At 38.3% G+C, this 20,956-nt stretch overlaps 1 protein-coding gene across 3 annotated transcripts in view; it reads left to right on the top strand.

Moving 5' to 3' along the window:
* The window catches only part of MARCHF8 (membrane associated ring-CH-type finger 8), a 144,649-nt gene that overhangs the window by 29,250 nt on the left and 94,443 nt on the right, over positions 1–20,956 (top strand). The window lies entirely within an intron of this gene.

Below are 20,956 nucleotides of genomic sequence, written 5' to 3'. Positions count from 1 at the left end.
TGTAAACTGAATGTTAATTTTAGAGATTTGATTTGATTTAGGTTCATTTTTGTTGCAAGAATATTTTATAGAGAGTGGTTTCCAACAGCATTTCATGCCTGATTGTTTTTCCTTTGTGATGTTAATGGCCACTTATAATTTGCATAGATCCATTACTTAATCAGGGGCTTGCAAAATGTTGCTGTTCTGATTTCATCATTCCTTCATTTATTAGTTGTAATACATCTTAGAGAAGTTTCCCTTTATTAAGTGTTAGTAGAGGTAACAGTTCATACGGGACACAAGTTAAATGAATGTTTTTTTCTCTTTATTTATAACTCTTGGAGAGTTCCTAATATCTCCAAAGATGGTAAATGATGTTTTTTCTTCATTTTTAAAAACTATTATGAACACATGAATTTTAACATATTTGGTTATTTTTTAAGTCCATCACAGTTATTCTTACTGATCATGTTGTCCCATCTTTGTCCAGTGAGAGCACCTTCACAGTTGGCTCCTGGGTCCTTTTGACATGGACTTCTTTGATGTTTATATCTATAAATATTATTACTAACAATATGATAACTAAAAATGGTGTAAGAATTAACATTTTTCTCTGATTCTTTTTTCTACTCTTAGGATAGTATCCTCAAGGGATATATGGTGAAATTGTGTTTGAAGTCATTTGAAGTAATTCCTTTTTGTATGATTATACCACTGATTATATAAATATTTGGGTTTGTTTCATTTTGCTTTTGAATTTTAGGAATTAAAACGTTTTTTGTCTTCTGTGTTTTTGCTTAATAATTATGGAAAACATGTACATGGTCCCAGAGTCTGTGGAACAAGACAGGATCAGAAAACCCTATGTGATCCTTGTTCCCTCTGTTCTGGTCTTCTCTCTCTGTCATTTCATTTAAAACATGTAAGCAAGTGTGCAAGCATGCAGGTGCACTCACATGTATATATTTATTTCTGCCTCTCAATCCCATTTTAGATGAATGGTAATATACTATATATAATTTTCTCTCCTTGCTTTTTACACTTCTTGTTATTTCTTGGAGATCATACAATGCAAGTATATAGAGCTACTCTTTGTCTTGTTTACAGCTATATCATACTCCATTGTGTGAATCTGATGTAGTTTATTCACCTAGTCCTTTTTTTTTTTTTTAAGATTATTTATTTATTTGACAGAGAGAGACACAGAGAGAGAGGGAACACAAGCAGGGGGAGTGGGAGAGGGAGAAGCAGGCTTTTCACAGAGCAGGGAGCCTGATGTGGGGCTCAATCCCAGGACCTTAGGATCATGACCGGAGCCGAAGGTGGACACCTAACGACTGAGCCATCCAGGTGCCCAGACACCTAGTCCTTTATTAATGGACATTTTGTCTTTAGTCTCTTGCTGTTACAAATAGTGCTGTGGTGTATAACTGGTATATCTGTATAGTTTTGAATTTTGGCTACCCTACAGGGAAATTTAAGTAGAATAACTGACTGTAGGAAGCATTCAGATGCAAGGTTACTGCCACTGATAGATTGTTCTGATATTAGTGGGGAATGCAGGAGGCCGATCTTTTGACCTAGAGTAGGAATGTTTTTGATGCTTCCACTGATTGGAGTTCAGATCATTGTTCTTTTTTTTTTTTTTAAGATTTTATTTATTTGTCAGAGAGAGAGATAGAGAACAACCAGGGGGAGCAGCACGTAGAGGGAGAAGGAGGCTCCCCGCTGAGTAAGGAGCCCGATGCAGGACTCCATCCCAGGACCCTGGGGTCATGACTGAGATGAAAGCCAACTCTTAACCGATTGAGCCACCCAGGTGTCCCAGATAATTATTCTTGTATAAACCACATCCAGATGGTCACTTGTATTTTTTAGTTTCAGTTTCTTTAAAGTAGATTGAGACTTTAGAAATTTTTGAAGCAATCTGAGCGCAGAATTCCAGCATTTTAGAGTACTTTTTTCCTAGTCTCTTGTAGTTGTCATACTTAAACCCATTTGCCAGAAAATTTTGAGGGAAATAATATGCCTTCATGGATAATTTCCAAAGTAGTCAACTTAGTTTTTATGGGAATAGTAATTTCTTATTTTTGTAGCCCCATTTTTGCTTGTCATTAGTTTACATAGTATTAAATTACACAATTGCGATCATGAGTACAACGGACATAAACAGGGTGGGTATGTTAGAAGAAAATTTTCCACAGGCAGTTTACTGATCTAGTTGGCTTTCATTCAGCAATTTATGAATTGGCAGCATCTAATCTAGCAGATCGAAAGAGCTGTACAAGGAGATTTTTATAGATCAAAGTGAGCAGGAACCAAGGAAGTTATACTGGCCATTTGCTGATCGGTTAGAGCAGGGTTACTAACTTTCCTTATATGGAGCAAAGGGAAGTCTTGGGAGCCAGGTCAGGTAACTTGTGCTGAACAGACAGTTGCTGATTGGTTAACCTAGACCTTCCTTTTCTGGAAGAGATGAACATAGAGATTTAGTTAAGTTTTGGTTTGTTGACATAGGGCTTATCTTGAGCGATTCCTTTTTCGTTCTATTCTGGTTATTTTAACAGGTTATAAACAGTAGATTTTTTAATATGCACATAACTGGTGGGAGCAGAAATGTGCACATTACTGAGATTTGCTTACTAAATGTGAGTAGTCTGTATGTATGTTCTAGGTATTAGGCAGTATATTTTAGGGAGGGGATGGCTAGAAACAGTCCCCTTCTAACATTTCTCCGTTGCCCGTAGGATCCTGCACTTAGAAGGTGCTCAGAAAATGTTAATGAACCATTTCAGTGTTTGGGCCATGCTAACTTTTTTATTCCTATGAAAATACATGTCTCTCCATTTGTTTGATTAGTTTAATTGATTCAGATATTTTATGTCTTCCCAAAGAGAAGGCATTTATAATGAGGTGAAAATCCCTGAGAATTGATAGTTGACTTTAAAAACAAGTAACCATTTCCTGATTTACATTTATATTACTTTTAAATTAGGCCTGGGGTTATTATTTTGATGATTGACTGAATTATTTTTTTCTACAACTATAGTTTTTTCACTAGAAAATGCTATCTAGAGGGGGAAAACTAAAAAGAATGGGCTCCAGGGGGCGGAGCAAGATGGCGGAGGAGTAGGAGACCTAGATTTCGTCTGGTCTCAGGAATTCAGCTGAATAGGGATCAAACCATTCTGAACACCTACGAACTCAACAGGAGATCAAAGAGGAGAGTAGCAACAACTATCTGAACAGAGAAGCGACCACTTACTGGAAGGTAGGACGGGCGGAGAAGTGAATCCGAGGCGATATTCGAGAGGATAGACGGCGGGGGAGGGGCCTCCGTCGGCCGCTTCTGGCAAGTGCTAGAGCCGCGGAGCACAAAATCGGACCTTTTAGAAGTCGACTCCGCTGAGGGACGTCGCTCCAGTGGCTAAGCAGGGGGTGGAATCCTCCCGGGACAGTGTGGTCTCAGGACCCTTAGGGTCACAGAAAGACCAGGGGAGCCTGAGTGCGGCAGAGCTCCCAGGGGTCGGAGCGGGCAAGCCGGCTGCAGAGACGGAGCCGAGGCGCGGGCTCTCAGCTCGGGGTGGCCATAAACCGTGATCCGCGGCCCAGTCGGGCCACTGCTCCTCCAGCAGGGACCCAACAAGCGGCAGATCCGGGGAGACTCCTCCTCCTTCCCGGGGAGGAGCGGCGCGGGAACGCACCGCAGGGATCTGCTGGGATTGGAGACTCCACACGGGGTTGGGTGCCAGAGATAGAAACGATCGGTCACAGGCCGGGTGAGCGCGGAGAGCGGCCGGAGACCGGGGACATGGGAGTGACTGCTTTTCTCTGGGGGCGCACTGAGGAGCGGGGCCCTGAGTTCTCAGCTCCTCCGGGTGGAGATTGGGAGGCCACCATTTTTGCCCTGGTCTTCCAAGGCTGTACGGAGAGCTTGCAGGGAACAAAAGCTCCTGAGATCAAACCCGAGCAGCTTGCTTAGCCCAGATGGACAAGGGCGGGGCAATTCTGCCTCTGGCAAAGACATTTGGAAACCACAGCAACAGGCCTCTCCCCCAGAAGATCAGCAGGAACAGCCAGCAAGCCAAGACCAAGTTTACCGATCAAGGAGAACGGGAAAACTCCAGCGCTAGGGGAATACTGCACACAGAATTCATGGCTTTTTTTTTACCATGATTCATTAGTTCATCAAAGTTAATTTTTGTTAACTGATTTTTTTTTCTTTTTCCCTTTTTCAACCAACATCTTATCAATCTCTTTTTAAAAAAAAAACAAAAACATTTTTTATTTTTCATTTTTAGAGTCATATTTTATCCCTTCATAGTAGTTACCCTTATTTTTGGCATATATATATATATAAGTTCTCTCTCTAAAATTTTGAGATACAGTTTCTTCTAACAGATAAAAATATACCCTAAATCACTAGTGTATGGCTCTGTTCTAGTCTCCTTCCTGATCACATTCTCTCCCTTTTTTCTTTTTTCTTTTTAAATCTTCTTTCTTTTTTCAAACAACTTCTTATCTTATCCAGTCCTCTTATAAAATCTTTTATAATTTTCATCTTTACAGTCATCTTCTATCCCTTCATTGTATCAACCCTTATTTTGTACATATATGTCTTTCTTCCTTTAAAATTTTAGGAGGCACTTTTTTCTAACAGACCAAAATACGCCCAAAATCTAGTGTGTGGCACTGATCTATGCACTAGCCTGATCATATTTGATCACATTCTGCTTTTTTTGTATTGTTCTGTTTTTGTTTTTATCTTTTTTTTTTCTCTTTCTTTTTTCTTTCTTTCCCTTTCTTTTTCCCTGGTTTCTGGTCTTTTCTGATTTGTATACAGTATAATTGCTGGGGACGTTGTTAACCTGTTAGCATTTTGTTCTCTCATTCATCTATTCTCCTCTGGACAAAATGACAAGACGAAAAAAATCACCTCAGCAAAAAGAACAAGAGGTAGTACCATCAGCCAGGGACCTACTCAATACGGACATTAGTACGATGTCGGACCTAGAGTTCAGAATCATGACTTTAAAGATATTAGCTGGGCTTGAAAAAAGCATGGAAGTTATTAGAGAAACCCTTTCTGGAGAAATAAAAGAACTAAAATCGAACCAAGTCGAAATCAAAAAGGCTATTGATGAGGTGCAATCAAAAATGGGGGCACTAACTGCTAGGATAAATGAGGCAGAACAGAGAATCAGTGATATAGAAGACCAAATGATGGAAAATAAAGAGGCTGAGAAAAAGAGGGAGAAACAACTACAGGATCACGAGGGCAGAATTCGAGAGATAAGTGATACGATAAGACGAAACAACATTAGAATAATTGTGATCCCAGAAGAAGAAGAGAGAGGGGCAGAAGGTCTATTGGAGCAAATAATAACAGAGAACTTCCCTAATGTGAGGAAGGAAATAGGTATCAAAATCCAGGAGGCACAGAGAACCCCTCTCAAAATCAATAATAATAGGTCAACACCCCGACATCTAATAGTAAAACTTACGAGTCTCAGAGACAAAGAGAAAATCCTGAAAGCAGCTTGGGAGAAGAGATATGTAACCTACAATGGTAAAAATATAAGATTGGCAACAGACCTATCCACAGAGACCTGGCAGGCCAGAAAGGACTGGCAAGATATCTTCAGAGCACTAAACGAGAAAAATATGCAGCCAAGAATACTATATCCAGCTAGGCTGTCATTGAAAATAGAAGGAGAGATAAAAAGCTTCCAGAACAAACAAAAACTAAAGGAATTTGCAAACACGAAACCAGCCCTCCAAGAAATATTGAAAGGGGTCCTCTAAGCAAAGAGAGAGCCTAAAAGCAGCATAGATCAGAAAGGAACACAGACAACATACAGTAACAGTCACCTTACAGGCAATACAATGGCACTAAATTCATACCTTTCAATAGTTACCCTGAATGTAAATGGGCTCAATGTCCCAATCAAAAGACACAGGCTATCAGATTGGATTAAAAAACAAGACCCATCCATATGCTGTCTGCAAGAGACTCATTTTAGACCCAAAGACACCCCCAGATTGAAAGTGAGGGGGTGGAAAACCATTTACCATGCTCATGGACACCAAAAGAAAGCTGGGGTGGCAATCCTTCTATCAGACAAACTAGATTTTAAAACAAAGACTGTAATAAGAGATGAGGAAGGACACTATATCCTACTTAAAGGGTCTATCCAACAAGAAGATCTAACAATTGTAAATATCTATGCCCCGAACATGGGAGCAGCCAATTATATAAGGCAATTAATAACAAAAGCAAAGAAACACATTGACAACAATACAATAATACTGGGGGACTTTAACACCCCCCTGACTGAAATGGACAGATCATCTAAGCAAAAGATCAACAAGGAAATAAAGACTTTAAATGACACACTGGACCAAATGGACTTCACAGACATATTCAGAACATTCCATCCCAAAGCAACGGAATTCACATTCTTCTCTAGTGCCCATGGAACATTCTCCAGAATGGATCACATCCTAGGTCACAAATCCGGTCTCAACCAGTACCAAAAGACTGGGATCATTCCCTGCATATTTTCAGACCACAATGCTTTGAAACTAGAACTCAATCACAAGAGGAAAGTCGGAAAGAACTCAAATACATGGAGGCTAAGGAGCATCCTACTAAAGAATGAATGGGTCAACCAGGAAATTAAAGAAGAATTTAAAAAATTCATGGAAACCAATGAAAATGAAAACACAACTGTACAAAATCTTTGGGATACAGCAAAAGCAGTCCTGAGAGGAAAGTATATAGCAGTACAAGCCTTTCTCAAGAAGCAAGAAAGGTCTCAAATACACAATCTAACCCTACACCTAAAGGAGCTGGAGAAAGAACAGCAAATAAAGCCTAAACCCAGCAGGAGAAGAGAAATCATAAAGATCAGAGCAGAAATCAATGAACTAGAAACCAAAAGAACAGTAGAACAGATCAACGAAACTAGGAGCTGGTTCTTTGAAAGAATTAACAAGATTGATAAACCCCTGGCCAGACTGATCAAAAAGAAAAGAAGAAATGACCCAAATCAACAAAATCATGAATGAAAGAGGAGAGATCACAAACAACACCAAAGAAATACAAACAATTATAAGAACATATTATGAGCAACTCTATGCCAGCAAATTAGATAACCTGGAAGAAATGGGTGCATTCCTAGAGATGTATCAACTACCAAAACTGAACCAGGAAGAAATAGAAAACCTGAACAGACCTATAACCACGAAGGAAATTGAAGCAGTCATCAAAAATCTCCCAACAAACAAAAGCCCAGGGCCAGATGGCTTCCCAGGGGAATTCTATCAGACATTTAAAGAAGAATTAATACCTATTCTCCTGAAACTGTTCCAAAAAATAGAAATGGAAGGAAAACTTCCAAATTCATTTTATGAGGCCACCATTACCTTGATCCCAAAACCAGACAAAGATCCCATCAAAAAGGAGAATTACAGACCAATATCCTTGATGAACATGGATGCAAAAATTCTCACCAAAATACTAGCCTATAGGATCCAACAGTACATTAAAAGGATTATTCACCACGACCAAGTGGGATTTATCCCTGGGCTGCAAGGCTGGTTCAACATCCGCAAATCAATCAACGTGATACAATACATTAACAAAAGAAAGAACAAGAATCATATGATCCTCTCCATAGATGCAGAAAAAGCATTTGACAAAGTACAGCATCCTTTCTTGATCAAAACTCTTCAGAGTATAGGGATAGAGGGTACATACCTCAATATCATAAAAGCCATCTACGAAAAACCTACAGTGAATATTCTCAATGGGGAAAAGCTGAGAGCTTTTCCCCTAAGGTCAGGAACGCGGCAGGGATGTCCACTCTCACCACTGCTATTCAACATAGTATTAGAAGTCCTAGCCACAGCATCAGACAACAAAAAGAAATCAAAGGCATCCAAATCGGCAAAGAGGAAGTCAAACTCTCACTCTTTGCAGATGATATGATACTTTATGTGGAAAACCCAAAAGACTCCACCCCAAAACTGCTAGAACTCATACAGGAATTCAGTCAAGTAGCAGGCTATAAAATCAATGCACAGAAATCAGTGGCATTCCTATACACCAACAACAAGACAGAAGAGAGACAAATCAAGGAGTCGATCCCATTTACAATTGCACCCAAAACCATAAGATACCTAGGAATAAATTCAACCAAAGAGGCAAAGGATCTGTACTCAGAAAACTATAAAATACTCAGGAAAGAAATTGAAGAAGACACAAAGAAATGGAAAAACGTTCCATGCTCATGGATTGGGAGAACCAACATTGTGAAGATGTCAATGCTTCCTAGAGCAATCTACACATTCAATGCAATTCCCATCAAAATACCATCCACTTTTTTCAAAGAAATGGAACAAAGAATCCTAAAATTTGTATGAAACCAGAAGAGACCCCGAATAGCCAGAGGAATATTGAAAAAGAAAAGCAAAGCTGGCGGCATCACAATTCCGGACTTCAGGCTCTATTACAAAGCTGTCATCATCAAGACAGTATGGTACTGGCACAAAAACAGACACATCGGTCAATGGAACAGAATCGAGAACCCAGAAATGGACCCTCAACTCTATGGTCAACTCATCTTTGACAAAGCAGGAAAGAATGTCCAATGGAAAAAAGACATTCTCTTCAACAAATGGTGTTGGGAAAATTGGACAGCCACATGCAGAAGAATGAAACTGGGCCATTTCCTTACACCACACACAAAAATAGGCTCCAAATGGTTGAAAGACCTAAACGTGAGACAGGAGTCCATCAAAATCCTAAAGGAGGACACAGGTAGCAACCTGTTCGACCTCAGCCGCAGCAACTTCTTCCTAGAAACATCACCAAAGGCACGGGAAGTTAGGGCAAAAATGAACTATTGGGATTTCATCAAGATAAAAAGCTTTTGCACAGCAAAAGAAACAGTCCACAAAACCAAAAGACAACCGACAGAATGGGAGAAGATATTTGCAAATGACATATCAGATAAAGGGCTAGTATCCAAAATCTATAAAGAACTTATCAAACTCAACACCCAAAGAACAAATAATCCAATCAAGAAATGGGCAGAAGACATGAACAGACATTTTTCCAAAGAAGACATCCAAATGGCCAACAGACACATGAAAAAGTGCTCAACATCGCTCGGCATCAGGGAAATCCAAATCAAAACCTCAATGAGATACCACCTCACCCCCGTCAGAATGGCTAAAATTAACAAGTCAGGGAACGACAGATGTTGGCGGGGATGTGGAGAAAGGGGAACCCTCCTACACTGTTGGTGGGAATGCAAGCTGGTGCAACCCCTCTGGAAAACAGTATGGAGGTTCCTCAAACAGTTGAAATTAGAGCTACCATTCGATCCAGCAATTGCACTATTAGGTATTTACCCCAAAGATACAAATGTAGGGACCCGAAGGGGTACGTGCACCCCAATGTTTATAGCAGCAATGTCCACAATAGCCAAACTGTGGAAAGAGCCAAGATGTCCATCGACAGATGAATGGGTAAAGAAGAGGTGGTATATGTACACAATGGAATATTATGCAGCCATCAAAAGGAATGAGATCTTGCCATTTGCAACGACGTGGATGGAACTGGAGGGTGTTATGCTGAGTGAAATAAGTCAATCAGAGAAAGACATGTATCATATGACCTCACTGACATGAGGAATTCTTAATCTCAGGAACAAACTGAGGGTTGCTGGAGTGGTCGGGGGTGGGAGGGATGGGGTGGCTGGGTGATAGACATTGGGGAGGGTACGTGCTACGGTGAGCGCTGTGAATTGTGCAAGACTGTTGAACCACAGATCTGTACTTCTGAAACAAATAACGCAACATATTTTAAGAAAAAAGAAAAAGAAGAAGATAGCAGGAGAGGAAGAATGAAGGGGAGTAAGTCAGAGGGGGAGACGAACCAGGAGAGATGATGGACTCTGAAAAACAAACTGAGGGTTCTAGAGGGGAGGAGGGTAGGGGGATGGGTTAGCCTGGTGATGGGTATTAAAGAGGGCACATTCTGCATGGAGCACTGGGTGTTATGAACAAACAATGAATCATGGAACACTACACCAAAACAAATGATGTAATATATGGTGATTAACATAACAATAAAAAATTAAAAAAAAAAAAGAATGGGCTCCAGGATTATAAAACAAATAGTATACCCAAGTTTTTTATATTTAACCACCCATATGCAAATTAATATTAAAATTACTAATTCTTAATTGACTTTAACCACCTCTTTGGATTTTCCATAAGAAAACAGGACCAGGGTTACTTTTCTTTCTTTCAAATTACTGTTTTGTCATGCATTTACATGCATGTCACAATCAGTGGGGGCAAAAGGTTAGGAAATTCAAAGTTTAGTCATGACGAAATACCAATTAAAATTACAGAAGTATTTCACCACCGTTCTATATAGAACACAGTAGGGAATACTAAAGAAATATATGATGATCCAGGACACTGTAGGGAATGCTAAAGAAATATGTAACGATTCAGAGAGAATTCAGCCGTTTAAATAAGCTAAGCTTTATATGCATGGGAATAATCTAAAAGTATATAGTATATTATATTAGGGTTCTCCAAATGTGTCTATCTGTGTGTCTGTTTATCTATCTATAGGGTTCTCCAAATATGTATATAATACATGTATGATATATCCAAATGTGTGTGTGTATACACACACACACACACACACACACACACACACATATATTATCTCCTATTGGTTCTGTTTTCATACATGTATAAAGAGAGAGATAGAGACAGAGAGACAGAGACACCGAGAGAGATTGAGATTGAGATTTTGACTCATTTTGAGAAGTTGGTTCATGTGCTGTGGAAGATGGCAGGCTGGGAATCCAGAGAAGAGTTGATTCTGAAATTCAAGTCTGTAAAGGTATTCTGTTGGCAGAATTCTCTTTTCTTCTAGGGGAAGTTGGTCTTTTTTAAAATTTTAAGGCCTTCAAGTGATTAGATGAGGCCTACTCATGTTATGGAAAGTAATCTCCTTTACACAAATTCTACTGACTTAAATGTTAATCATATCTGAAAATAATACCTTCATAGAAACATCTAGAATAATGTTTGACCAAATATCTGGGTACTGTTGCCTAGTCAAGTTGACATAAAATTAGCCATTGCATATATTGAAGGACCATTTTGTTCAAACTGTAAAGAATATTGGGTAAGTGCAATGGGTGGCATTAAAGGGGGAACTTGTTTGCTGTTTATTTCTTGTAGAGGAGACAAGCTTTAAAATGTGTTCTGAAGGCCAGGGAGTTTATGGCCCAGTGTACACAGGATGGAGAGCATCCCAAGAGGGTAGATGAGAATGAACGAGGGTGGAGTTGACTGTGGCATGTACAGGGGTCCTTGAGAAGATTTGTTCTGGCTGGACAGACATATCTTAGAAGGTGAGGGAGGTAAGACTGAAGAGGTGAGGCAAGCCCCACTCTGGTTTCTCCATTTCACTGCAGTAAGTTGAGAAGGTGCTTGCTCCAGCCTAAGATGACAGCTGGCTGGTGCAGGGCTGTCTGCACAACCAGCCTTATATGCTATATTATATGATGTGAAAAGAATTCTTTTTGCAGGAAGCATTTCAAATGAAATATAATTGCCTTAGATTTTTTTGTTGTAAAATGTGTTCCTCTATCGACTTAATAAAGATGCTTCAATAGATCCATGTATTTGTGAAGAAACATGATAACTTCATATGTGAATTGCTGCCAGAGGTAATTCCAGTCTCTAAGCCTTGAAATATTTTTGTATCCTTTATTCTGAAATAGAAATAGAGCCCAGTAACTTTTTTTCAAATTACAAATTAAATAACCTAATTAAATTTTTAAAGGTATTAAGTATAAAAATACTTTGTGGTATAAAAAAACCCCTCTATCAATAAAAATAATAATTATTATCAGAGAGGAAAATAGCACAAATAGTGGTAGTTTGTTACAAAATAGCCCCTAATGAATTATCTCTCTGTCCATATCTCTGCCTCTTTGCAATGTGAATCTGCTTGTTTCTTCCATCAAGTGGTAGAGTCTGTTTCTTCACCCCTGATTCTGGGCTTTGACATGTGACTTGAACTGGCCAGTGGGACATCAGCAGCCATGATCCAATCAGAGGCACCGTGTGCAGTGAGTCACCCCTCTGAAGCCTCCCCTCTTGGAGTGCTGCTTGCTACTACATAAAGGAGTTTAGGAGGAAGTCCACATGGAAAGGGAGGCTCAGCCTTCCCCACTGAGCCCAGTCCCTATCTGATGTGGACCCAATGCAGCAGCATGAGTAAGTCAGGTAAGGTCAGCAGAAGCCAACCCATGGAATTGTGAGAAATAGGAAATCATTGCTGTTTAAGCAACTAAGTTTTGGGTAGTTTGTTTCCCAGCCATAGCAAACAGAAACATCCTGTGATAAATGGCTGGAATCTATCTCTGTATTCTAGTGATGGTTCCATTACTGAACCCTCAAGTTGCCCACAGTCCAGTGAGGGAGGCAGAAATGTAAGTAGGTCACTTTGTTACAGTGTGGTGAATGCCCAGGAAGGGCTCCGGGCTTCTGTGACCTTGATCTCTCCTCTGTCCTTCTTTCCTCATCTCTAAGGATCAGGCACTCTTCTCTGTAGGACAAGAATTGAAAAGCATTTGGAGGAACTAGAGGAAGTAGACTATTTCTGTACTTCATTGGAAGTGTTTTCTATCTCTAAACTCAGTCAGTCTCACACTTCCGTTTCTTAGAAGTGAAATGCTGAAAGAACCCCAACAGATCTCTTTCCCTTTTGTTAACTGAGTGTTTTCAGTATTTTTGTATTTGTCCTGTGAGCAAGGGAATGCCCATGAGTATTCCTCCTTAACTTTCCTCAGGTTCAGAATCTTTTGGAAAATCTGAATGTTAGTCTAGGTCCTTCCCCCAGTAATCCTCCTTGGTTCACCTAATACACACACATGATGGAGTGGTTCTACTGAGATCTCCCAGGGTCATTGGAGAAGATGGTATTCACTGTCTTGAGCTGAGTCCCATCTGCCCCACATTATTTTCTCCCTTACTTGCTCTGTTGCTCTGCTCCTTGGGATTCTCAATTACACATACTGGCCTTTAAGTCTGCAGCACATCTCTCTCTTGCCCATCATTTGCTTTTTTTTTTTTAAGTTTATTTATTTAAGTAATCTCTACACCCAGCGTGGGACTCAAACTCAACCCTGCGATCAAGAGCCGCTTGCTCCATCAGCTGAGCCAGCCAGTACCTGCCCCACCCATCACTTGCTTTTGGCTAAGAACGTAGCAGCAGGTTCCATCAGTTTTCCTTAGGGGCCCACTCTCCTCCCATGGGGCAGCATTGTTGGTCATACCTGGAGTCCACTCTGCCCCTCTTCTTGAATGATCTACTGGAATAGTTTAAAGATATGACTAAGTTTTATATAGCTGTAATAGTTTAAGGATATGTTATAACATATATATATATATAACACGTAGTTATAATAGTTTAAAGATAGGGACTGCAGTTCTAAAACACAGTATTTTTCTGTGGTTTATGATATAAATTTGCAAGTGAACTCAAAATGATAGTTAAATATCTTATAAATTAGACTCAACTATCTGAAGCATGTCTTATTGCCTTAAAATAACCACTTTTGAAATATGTAGATTATTGTCTTTCTTGAATTTTTAGCAAATATACCCATTACTTTGGTCAAACGATACTTCACATACATAAAAGTTCAGGAAAAAGCATGTTACTATTTAATACTTCACATGTGGATTCCATGTTATCTTCTGTATCCATGGTGATTATAACACTTCTCTACCGTAACAAAGCCAGCAACACACTTGGTTTTAACTTTGTTTTTCCAATAGCAGTGCCACAGTGAGATAAAAAAAAAAAAACCTATGTATTTTAGGTTCAACTTATAACTCACCTCAGGCTACCATATTTGGTGAAATATAGCTATGAAACCTTGGGCAAGTGGCTTAACCTTCTCTAAGCCATGTGTAAAATGGCAAAACAGTTTCTCTACCTCCTGGCACTGCTGTGAGAATTAAATGAGTTAATGCATGTGAGGCACTGAAGTTTTTGCAGGTGCTTTCATCTGTTGTGTTTTTCCTCCAGCATTTTTATCCACGGGTGTTATATCTATACTTTTCACTTTGTTTTTTTTTTGCTTTATCATGTTTATACTGTTTACACTTTGAATTTCATTTTCTACTTTGGCATTGCTTATGTATTTTTTTAAATATAACATTCATTGATTTTATCCTTTATTACCTCTAGTCATGCTCTGAATTAATTTAGGAGATTTAAAAATTAACAGACTGTTGTCTTTAATTGTTTCTGAGTTTCTGAGTAAACTTTAGTCTGTGGGATATGTTTGTGTGTTTTATGATTTGTTCACTTTTGGAAATTGCATATAAATTTTCTGGTAGTTACTGCTTTACTCTGTTGCATTTAAATTTTTAAATTCATTTTATATTTTAAAAGAACTCATTGTCTTTGAAGTTCAATCTTAACAGGTAAGTTTAAATAACAAAGCTTTGTCTCAGACTGTTTTTTAGTGAGTGGCATATGGAGACTTTGTGCCGTTACTCTGTCGTCTTCCCTAAAATCCTCAAAACCTTGAAGTTTAATTTTGGTCTTTCAGTAAAGAGTAGGAGTAGGGTAATCTTTATACCTTAAGGTTTTTGCCTTGCTACCCAGTGGTCTAGTGAGGGCTAGTCGGTGGCCCACGTGTGAGCTGCTTGTGGGAGAGCTTTCTTCCCTAGCTTCGTCAAAGGAATAAGGCTTCGAGGTGATCTTGTTAATGTGATACTATGTTTTGTGCCCTTGTTTTTAACCGTGTATATATTCTTTTGTAGCTTGGATTACTATTTTGCTTTGGATTTTTGACTCAAAGATCGTAATTTTTCTTTTGTCTTAAATGTGCAAATAAATGCTCACTCCAAATTAAAAAAAAAGTCTTTATCAGTAATTCCCAACAATTTGTAATTGTGGCCTTTTAGAATTCTTTTTTTTTTTAAGACTTTATTTTTAAGTAATCTCTACACCCAATATGGACTTGAACTTACAACCCTGAGCTCAAGAGTTGCATGCTCTACCAAGCCAGCCAGGTGCCTATAGAATTATTCTTAAACCACATGGATTACATTTCACTATATTTGAATTACATTACAACTTTGAACTTAGTCTGATGTGTTAATCTGTTTTAACCATTTAAAGATCAGTTGTTTATTCCCAATGGATATTGTACAAGAATGAAAAATAGTATATTTGTGTTACTGTTTTCTAAATTTCCACTATGGTACTTGATCAGCATTTGAGATAGTGAACAGTGTTGGTTATAGTTTGAGTTACATATGAAATTCCCAGCTAGTTCTGGCTCTTCTCTGAGAGAGATTGATCTATTCAACATTTATTGAATGGATTTTATGTGATATTCATTTGGCTAGAAAGAGGAAATATAAAAGTAAACAAAGTGAGATAGGTTATCTGTCTTTGGGGAGATTATAGCCAGTAAGGGAGAAAGTCATTAATTAAAGAATTCAATAAATGTAAAGTTCCAACTGTGATAATTGTCAATGAAATAGAAGTTCTTCATTGATGCTGTGAAGACCTGTAAATGTGAGATTTCCTCAGGATGGTCATAGCATGAGGGGAAGGAAGAGCATTGCAGGACAGCATATATAGAGTTCCTGTGGTAGGAAGGAGCTGGGAAGTCTGAGGGGACTGAAATAGGCCACTGTTGCTGGACTGTAGAGGGAGAGAGTGGTACAATATGAGATTGGCTGGAGAAATACAAAGCACATAGGGCTTTGTAGACCATGTTAAACAAAGCATCTTGAGGTATAATTTACATTCTGTAAAATTCATTAAATTCTGTAAAAATTCTGTAAGTGTATACTTCATGAAGTTAATAAATTTGAAGTTATGCACCTATTTTGAGACATTTCCATTGCCCCCAAAAGTTCCCTGGTGCCCATTTGCAGTTAATGCCTGTCCCTACCCCAACACTAGACAAGCACTGATAATGCTCTCTGTCCCCATGAATTTGTTCAAGAAACTTCATAAAAATAGAGTCATAACATTTGTAGTCTTTTGTGTCTAACTTATTTTACTTTGCATAGTGTTTTTATGTATGATGCATGTTCTAGCATGCATCATTAGTTTTGTTCATTTTAATTGCTGAATAGTATTCCATTATATGGATATGCGACATTTTATTTATTTATCAGTTTATGGAAATTTAGAATGTTTCCAGGTTTTGACTCTTATGAATAATGCTGCTATGAACATTCATATATAGGTGTCTTTGTGTAGACTTAAGTTTTCATTTTTCTTGGGCTGATTCCCAGGACTGGAAATTTCTGGGTCAAATGATAAATTTATATTTAACTTTCTAAGAAACTGCCAAACTGTTTTCCAAGGTGTCTCTATCACTTTACATTCTCACTGGCAATACATGAGGGCTCCAGTTTTTCCACATCCTACAGTTGATAGTGAATGTCTTTTTGACTATCACCATTCTAGTGAGGATATAGTATTATCTCATCGTGATTTTAACTTGCAGATGATTTCATGAGTTTACTAGCTATTTGTATATATTCTTTGGTTAAATGTCTCTTAAAAGCTTTTGCCCATTTTTAAATTGAGTTGTCTTCTTGAATTGTAGGACTTCTTTATATATTCCGAATACAGGTCTTTTATCAGTTATATGATTGCCAAATATTTTTTTCACTGTTCAGTTTTCTTAATGATGTCTTTTAAAGCACAAAAGTCTAAAATTTGATCAAGTCTAATTTGTCAGTATTTTCTTTTTGAGTAAAATGCAGAAAGGTAGTTATTGAAGCCACAGTTATGGGTTAGATGACCCAGGAAAAGGGAACACAGAATGAGAAACAGAGAGAGTAAAATGGAGCTTTGGGGAATCCTACCATTTAATATTCTGTTAAAGGGGGCGCCTGGCTGGCTCAGTCAGTTAAGCGGCTGCCTTCGGCTCAGGTCATGATCCCCAGGGTCCTGGGATCGAGCCCTGTGTCGGGCTCCTTGCTCAGCGGGGAGTCTGCTTCTCCCTCTGTCCTCCTCCTTGCTCGTGCTGTCTCTCATGCTCTCTCTCCCAAATAAATAAATAAAAATCTTAAAAAAGTTCTGTTAAAGGAAACAGATCTACAAAGGTGAAGGAGAAGTAGGAGGAAAACTATGAGAATGTTGCATCATGTAAATCAAAAGAAGAGAATATTTGAAGACTAGGAAGGGTAAAGGTGTCAAGTCAGATAACATAAGCACTAGAGAATGGGTCAACCACAAAATCAAAGAAGAAATCAAAAAGTACATGGAAACAAAATGAAAACACAGCAGTCCAAAACCTTTGGGATGAAGCAAAAGCATTTCTAAGAGAGAAATTTATAGCAAGGGCCTACATCAAAAAGCAAGAAAAATCTCAAATAAACAACCTATCCTTACACCTAAATGAGCTACAAAAAGAACAACAAACAAACCCCAAGCCAGCAGAAGAAAGGAAATAATAAAGATTAGAGCAGAAATAAATGATATAGAAACAAAAACCATAGAACAAATTAATGAAACCAGGAGCTGGTTCTTTGAAAAGATTAATAAAATTGATAAACCTTGAGCCAGACTCCTCAAAAAAAGAGAGAAAGGATTCAAAAATCACAAATGAAATAGGAGAAATAACAACCAACACCACAAATATAAACAAATGTTAAAGAATATTATGAAAAACTATATGTCAACAAACTGGACAACCTAGTAGAAATGGATAAATTCCTAGAAACATAACCTATCAAAACTGAAGCAGGAAGAAAGAAAAATTGAACAAACTGATAATAAATTAAAAATGGATGAAAAACCTAAATGTGAGACCTGCAACCATAAAAACTGTAGAAGAGAACACAGGCAGTCACTTCTTTGACATAGGCCATAGCAACTTCTTTCTAGATCTGTCTCCTGCAGTGAAGGAAACAAAAGCAAAAATAAACTGTTGGTACTTCGTCAGAATAAAAAGCTTCTGCACAGCAAAGGAAAATTCAACAAAACTAAAAGACATCCTATGGAATGGGAGAAGATATTTGCAAATGACATACCCAGTAAAGGGTTTGTATCCAAAATGTATAAAGAACTTACAAAACTCAGCACCCAAAAAACCAATAACCCAATTAAAAAATGAGCAGAAGACATGAACAGACATTTCTCCGCAGAAGACATCCAGATGTCCAACAGACACATAAAAAGATGCTTCACATCACTTATCAGGGAAATGAAAATCAGAATTACAAGAGATATCACCTCACACCTGTCAGAATGGCTAAAATAGAAACAAACAAGTTTTGGTGAGGATGTGGAGAAAAAGGAACCCTCTTGCATTGTTGGTGGGAATGCAAACTGGTGCAGTCACTCTGGAAAGTAGTATGGAGGTTCTTCAAAAAGTTAAAAATAGGGGTGGCTGGGTGGCTCAGTTGGTTAAGCATCTTCCTTCAGCTCAGGTCATGATCCCAGGGTCCTAGGATTGAGCCCCACGTCGGGCTCCCTGCTCAGCCAGGAGCCTGCTTCTCCCTCTCCCTCTGCTGCTCCCCCTGCTTGTGTTTTCTCGCTCTCTCTCTAATAAATAAAATCTTTTTTAAAAAAGTTAAAAGTAGAACTACCCTATGATGAAGTTAATTGCACTACTGGGTATTTACCCCCAAAATACAAAAACACTAATTCAGAGGGATACATGTACCTCTATGTTTATAACAGCATTATCTACAATAGCCAAATTATGGAAGCAGCCAAGAGTCCATTGATGAATGAATTAAAGAAGATGTGGTGTGTGTATGTGTGTGTGTGTGTGTGTGTGTGTGTGTGTGTATATACATACACAATGGAATATTATTCAGCCATAAAAAACCCGAAATCTTGCAATTTGCAATGACATGGTTGGAGCTAGAGGTTATAATGCTAAGTGAAATAAATCAGTTAGAGAAAGACAGATACCAAATACCATACGAATTTACTCACATGGAATTTAAGAAACAAACAGGCAAAGGGAAAAAATAAGAGAGAGAGAGAGGGAGACAAGAGTCTTAAGTATAGAAAATAAACTGATGGTTACCAGAGGGGTGGAGGGTGGGAGGAATGGATGAAATAGGAGATGGGGATGAAGGAGGACACTTGTCATGATGAGCACTGAGTAATGTATGTAATTGTTGAATCACTATGTTGTACACCTGAAACTGATGTAACACTGTATTTAACTCTCCTAGAATTAAAATAAAAACCAGTAACATGAGAGCCAGAAAATGTCCTTTAGGCTTAACAGCGTAGAGAACACTGTTGACTTAATGTATTGAAGTCAGATTGCAGTGAGATGAAATGTGCATAGAAAGTGAAGAAATGACAGTTTAGAAGAGCTCTAGAGTATACAAGAGCTCTGTTTTGCTGTCAAAAAGTAGGATATATGGGACAATCCCAAGAGGTGAATGAAGAGTCAAGTGAAGTTTTCTCCCTTTCTTTTTTTCCTCCCATTCTTTAAAAAAGTTTTTTAACGAGACAAGGGAATTTTCTTATTCAGCACCTAAATAGTGAGCCAGGTATAATGCTTCTTTTGAAAAATATGTGGAATAGGTATTGGTCCATTTAAGGTCACATGACTCTCCTGCTTGTTATTCTCTTTATACTTTCTCTCCATTTATTTATTCAAAATGCTTTCAAATTTAAAAATCAAAAGTAATGCACATAGCTCTTTGAAAACTGAAATGCAGGCCCCGCCTCTCTCATCCAAAACCCTTAGGTCAGAAATATTTTAGACTTTGGAAATTTTCAGATTTTAGAAAGGTAATCTGCACAAAGTATATATTATTGAATACCCCCATTCAGGTAACATCCCTTAAGCACATTAGTATTTCTGCTTTGAAGTATAATATTTACACTAAGTTGCATAAGTAGAGACTATAAATAGCTCCTTATCAGTTCAGGTCAGGTTGACCTCTAAGGAGTTCATGTAAAATCAGGTCTTACTGTTAAATATAAGTAAAGAAAAGCTGGGGTTTTTGCGGTTATGTTTGCTTTTGTTTTGGGCAGTTTTCGAAGTTTTAGAACTGTGGATCAGAGATTGTAGCACTGAGTCCTCTAACTGGGCTCACTCCACAGCCATTGTTTTGCTCCCCAGGGGTAGCTGCATATATCTCAGTTGTGTCTTCTCCTAGTTGCCTGGATATTTTCAAATGATATGCTTATCCTTTTTTTGACTTACAGGTATTAGAAACTTTCTATTGACTTCCTTTTATACCCCACCTCTCTTATCCCAATCCTCCTGATTTGGTTATATAAGAATGTTGTTTATAGCATTAAAATGTTTATATCATTATCAGTATTAAATATTTTTCAGCTTAGAGCCGAATGATTACATTTTCACTCTGCTCTAGTTTTGTTGTTGTTAATTACTTTTTATTTTCACTTGTATGATTTTTATTATACTTATCCTCAGTTCTCTAAGGTATCCATGATATCTGTTATTCTGTCTTCCCTGTTGAGACTTCTTTTGTTCTGGAGACCTGTCCCTGGAAGTGTTCCATATGTCTGTTCCATTCTGTACTATACTTCCTAGGCCTGCTATGTAGCTATAAGCCTGGAACTTCACTTTGTGTGCTTTTCCTAAGTTAAAATGACTATTTTGTGCATTCTGTGTTTTTCTCTTCCTTGATTTAGTCCTTTATCTCGCTAGAGTGAATCTTCCCGGAATTTTCTTTAAGAAGGTGTGTGGGAAATTTATTTTCTGACTTTACTCATACCATGAGATACCGTTATTCTCTTTTCTCATTTATTTGTTAGTTTGGCTGGATATGAAATTCAGTGTGGAAATATTCCCTCAGAACTTTGAAGGCATTATGCCTCTGTCCTTTAGATCCATTGGTGCTGGTGCCGTTGAGAGGTCTAATTCCATTTGATGTATTT

This window comes from Eumetopias jubatus, unplaced genomic scaffold (assembly GCF_037043125.1).
Source record: "Eumetopias jubatus isolate StellerSeaLion01/CBP00866 unplaced genomic scaffold, mEumJub1_p1.0 scaffold_17, whole genome shotgun sequence".
Classification (NCBI taxonomy): domain Eukaryota; kingdom Metazoa; phylum Chordata; class Mammalia; order Carnivora; family Otariidae; genus Eumetopias; species Eumetopias jubatus.
Note: the sequence above shows the minus strand (reverse complement) of the source record. Positions and strands in the feature narration are given on the sequence as shown.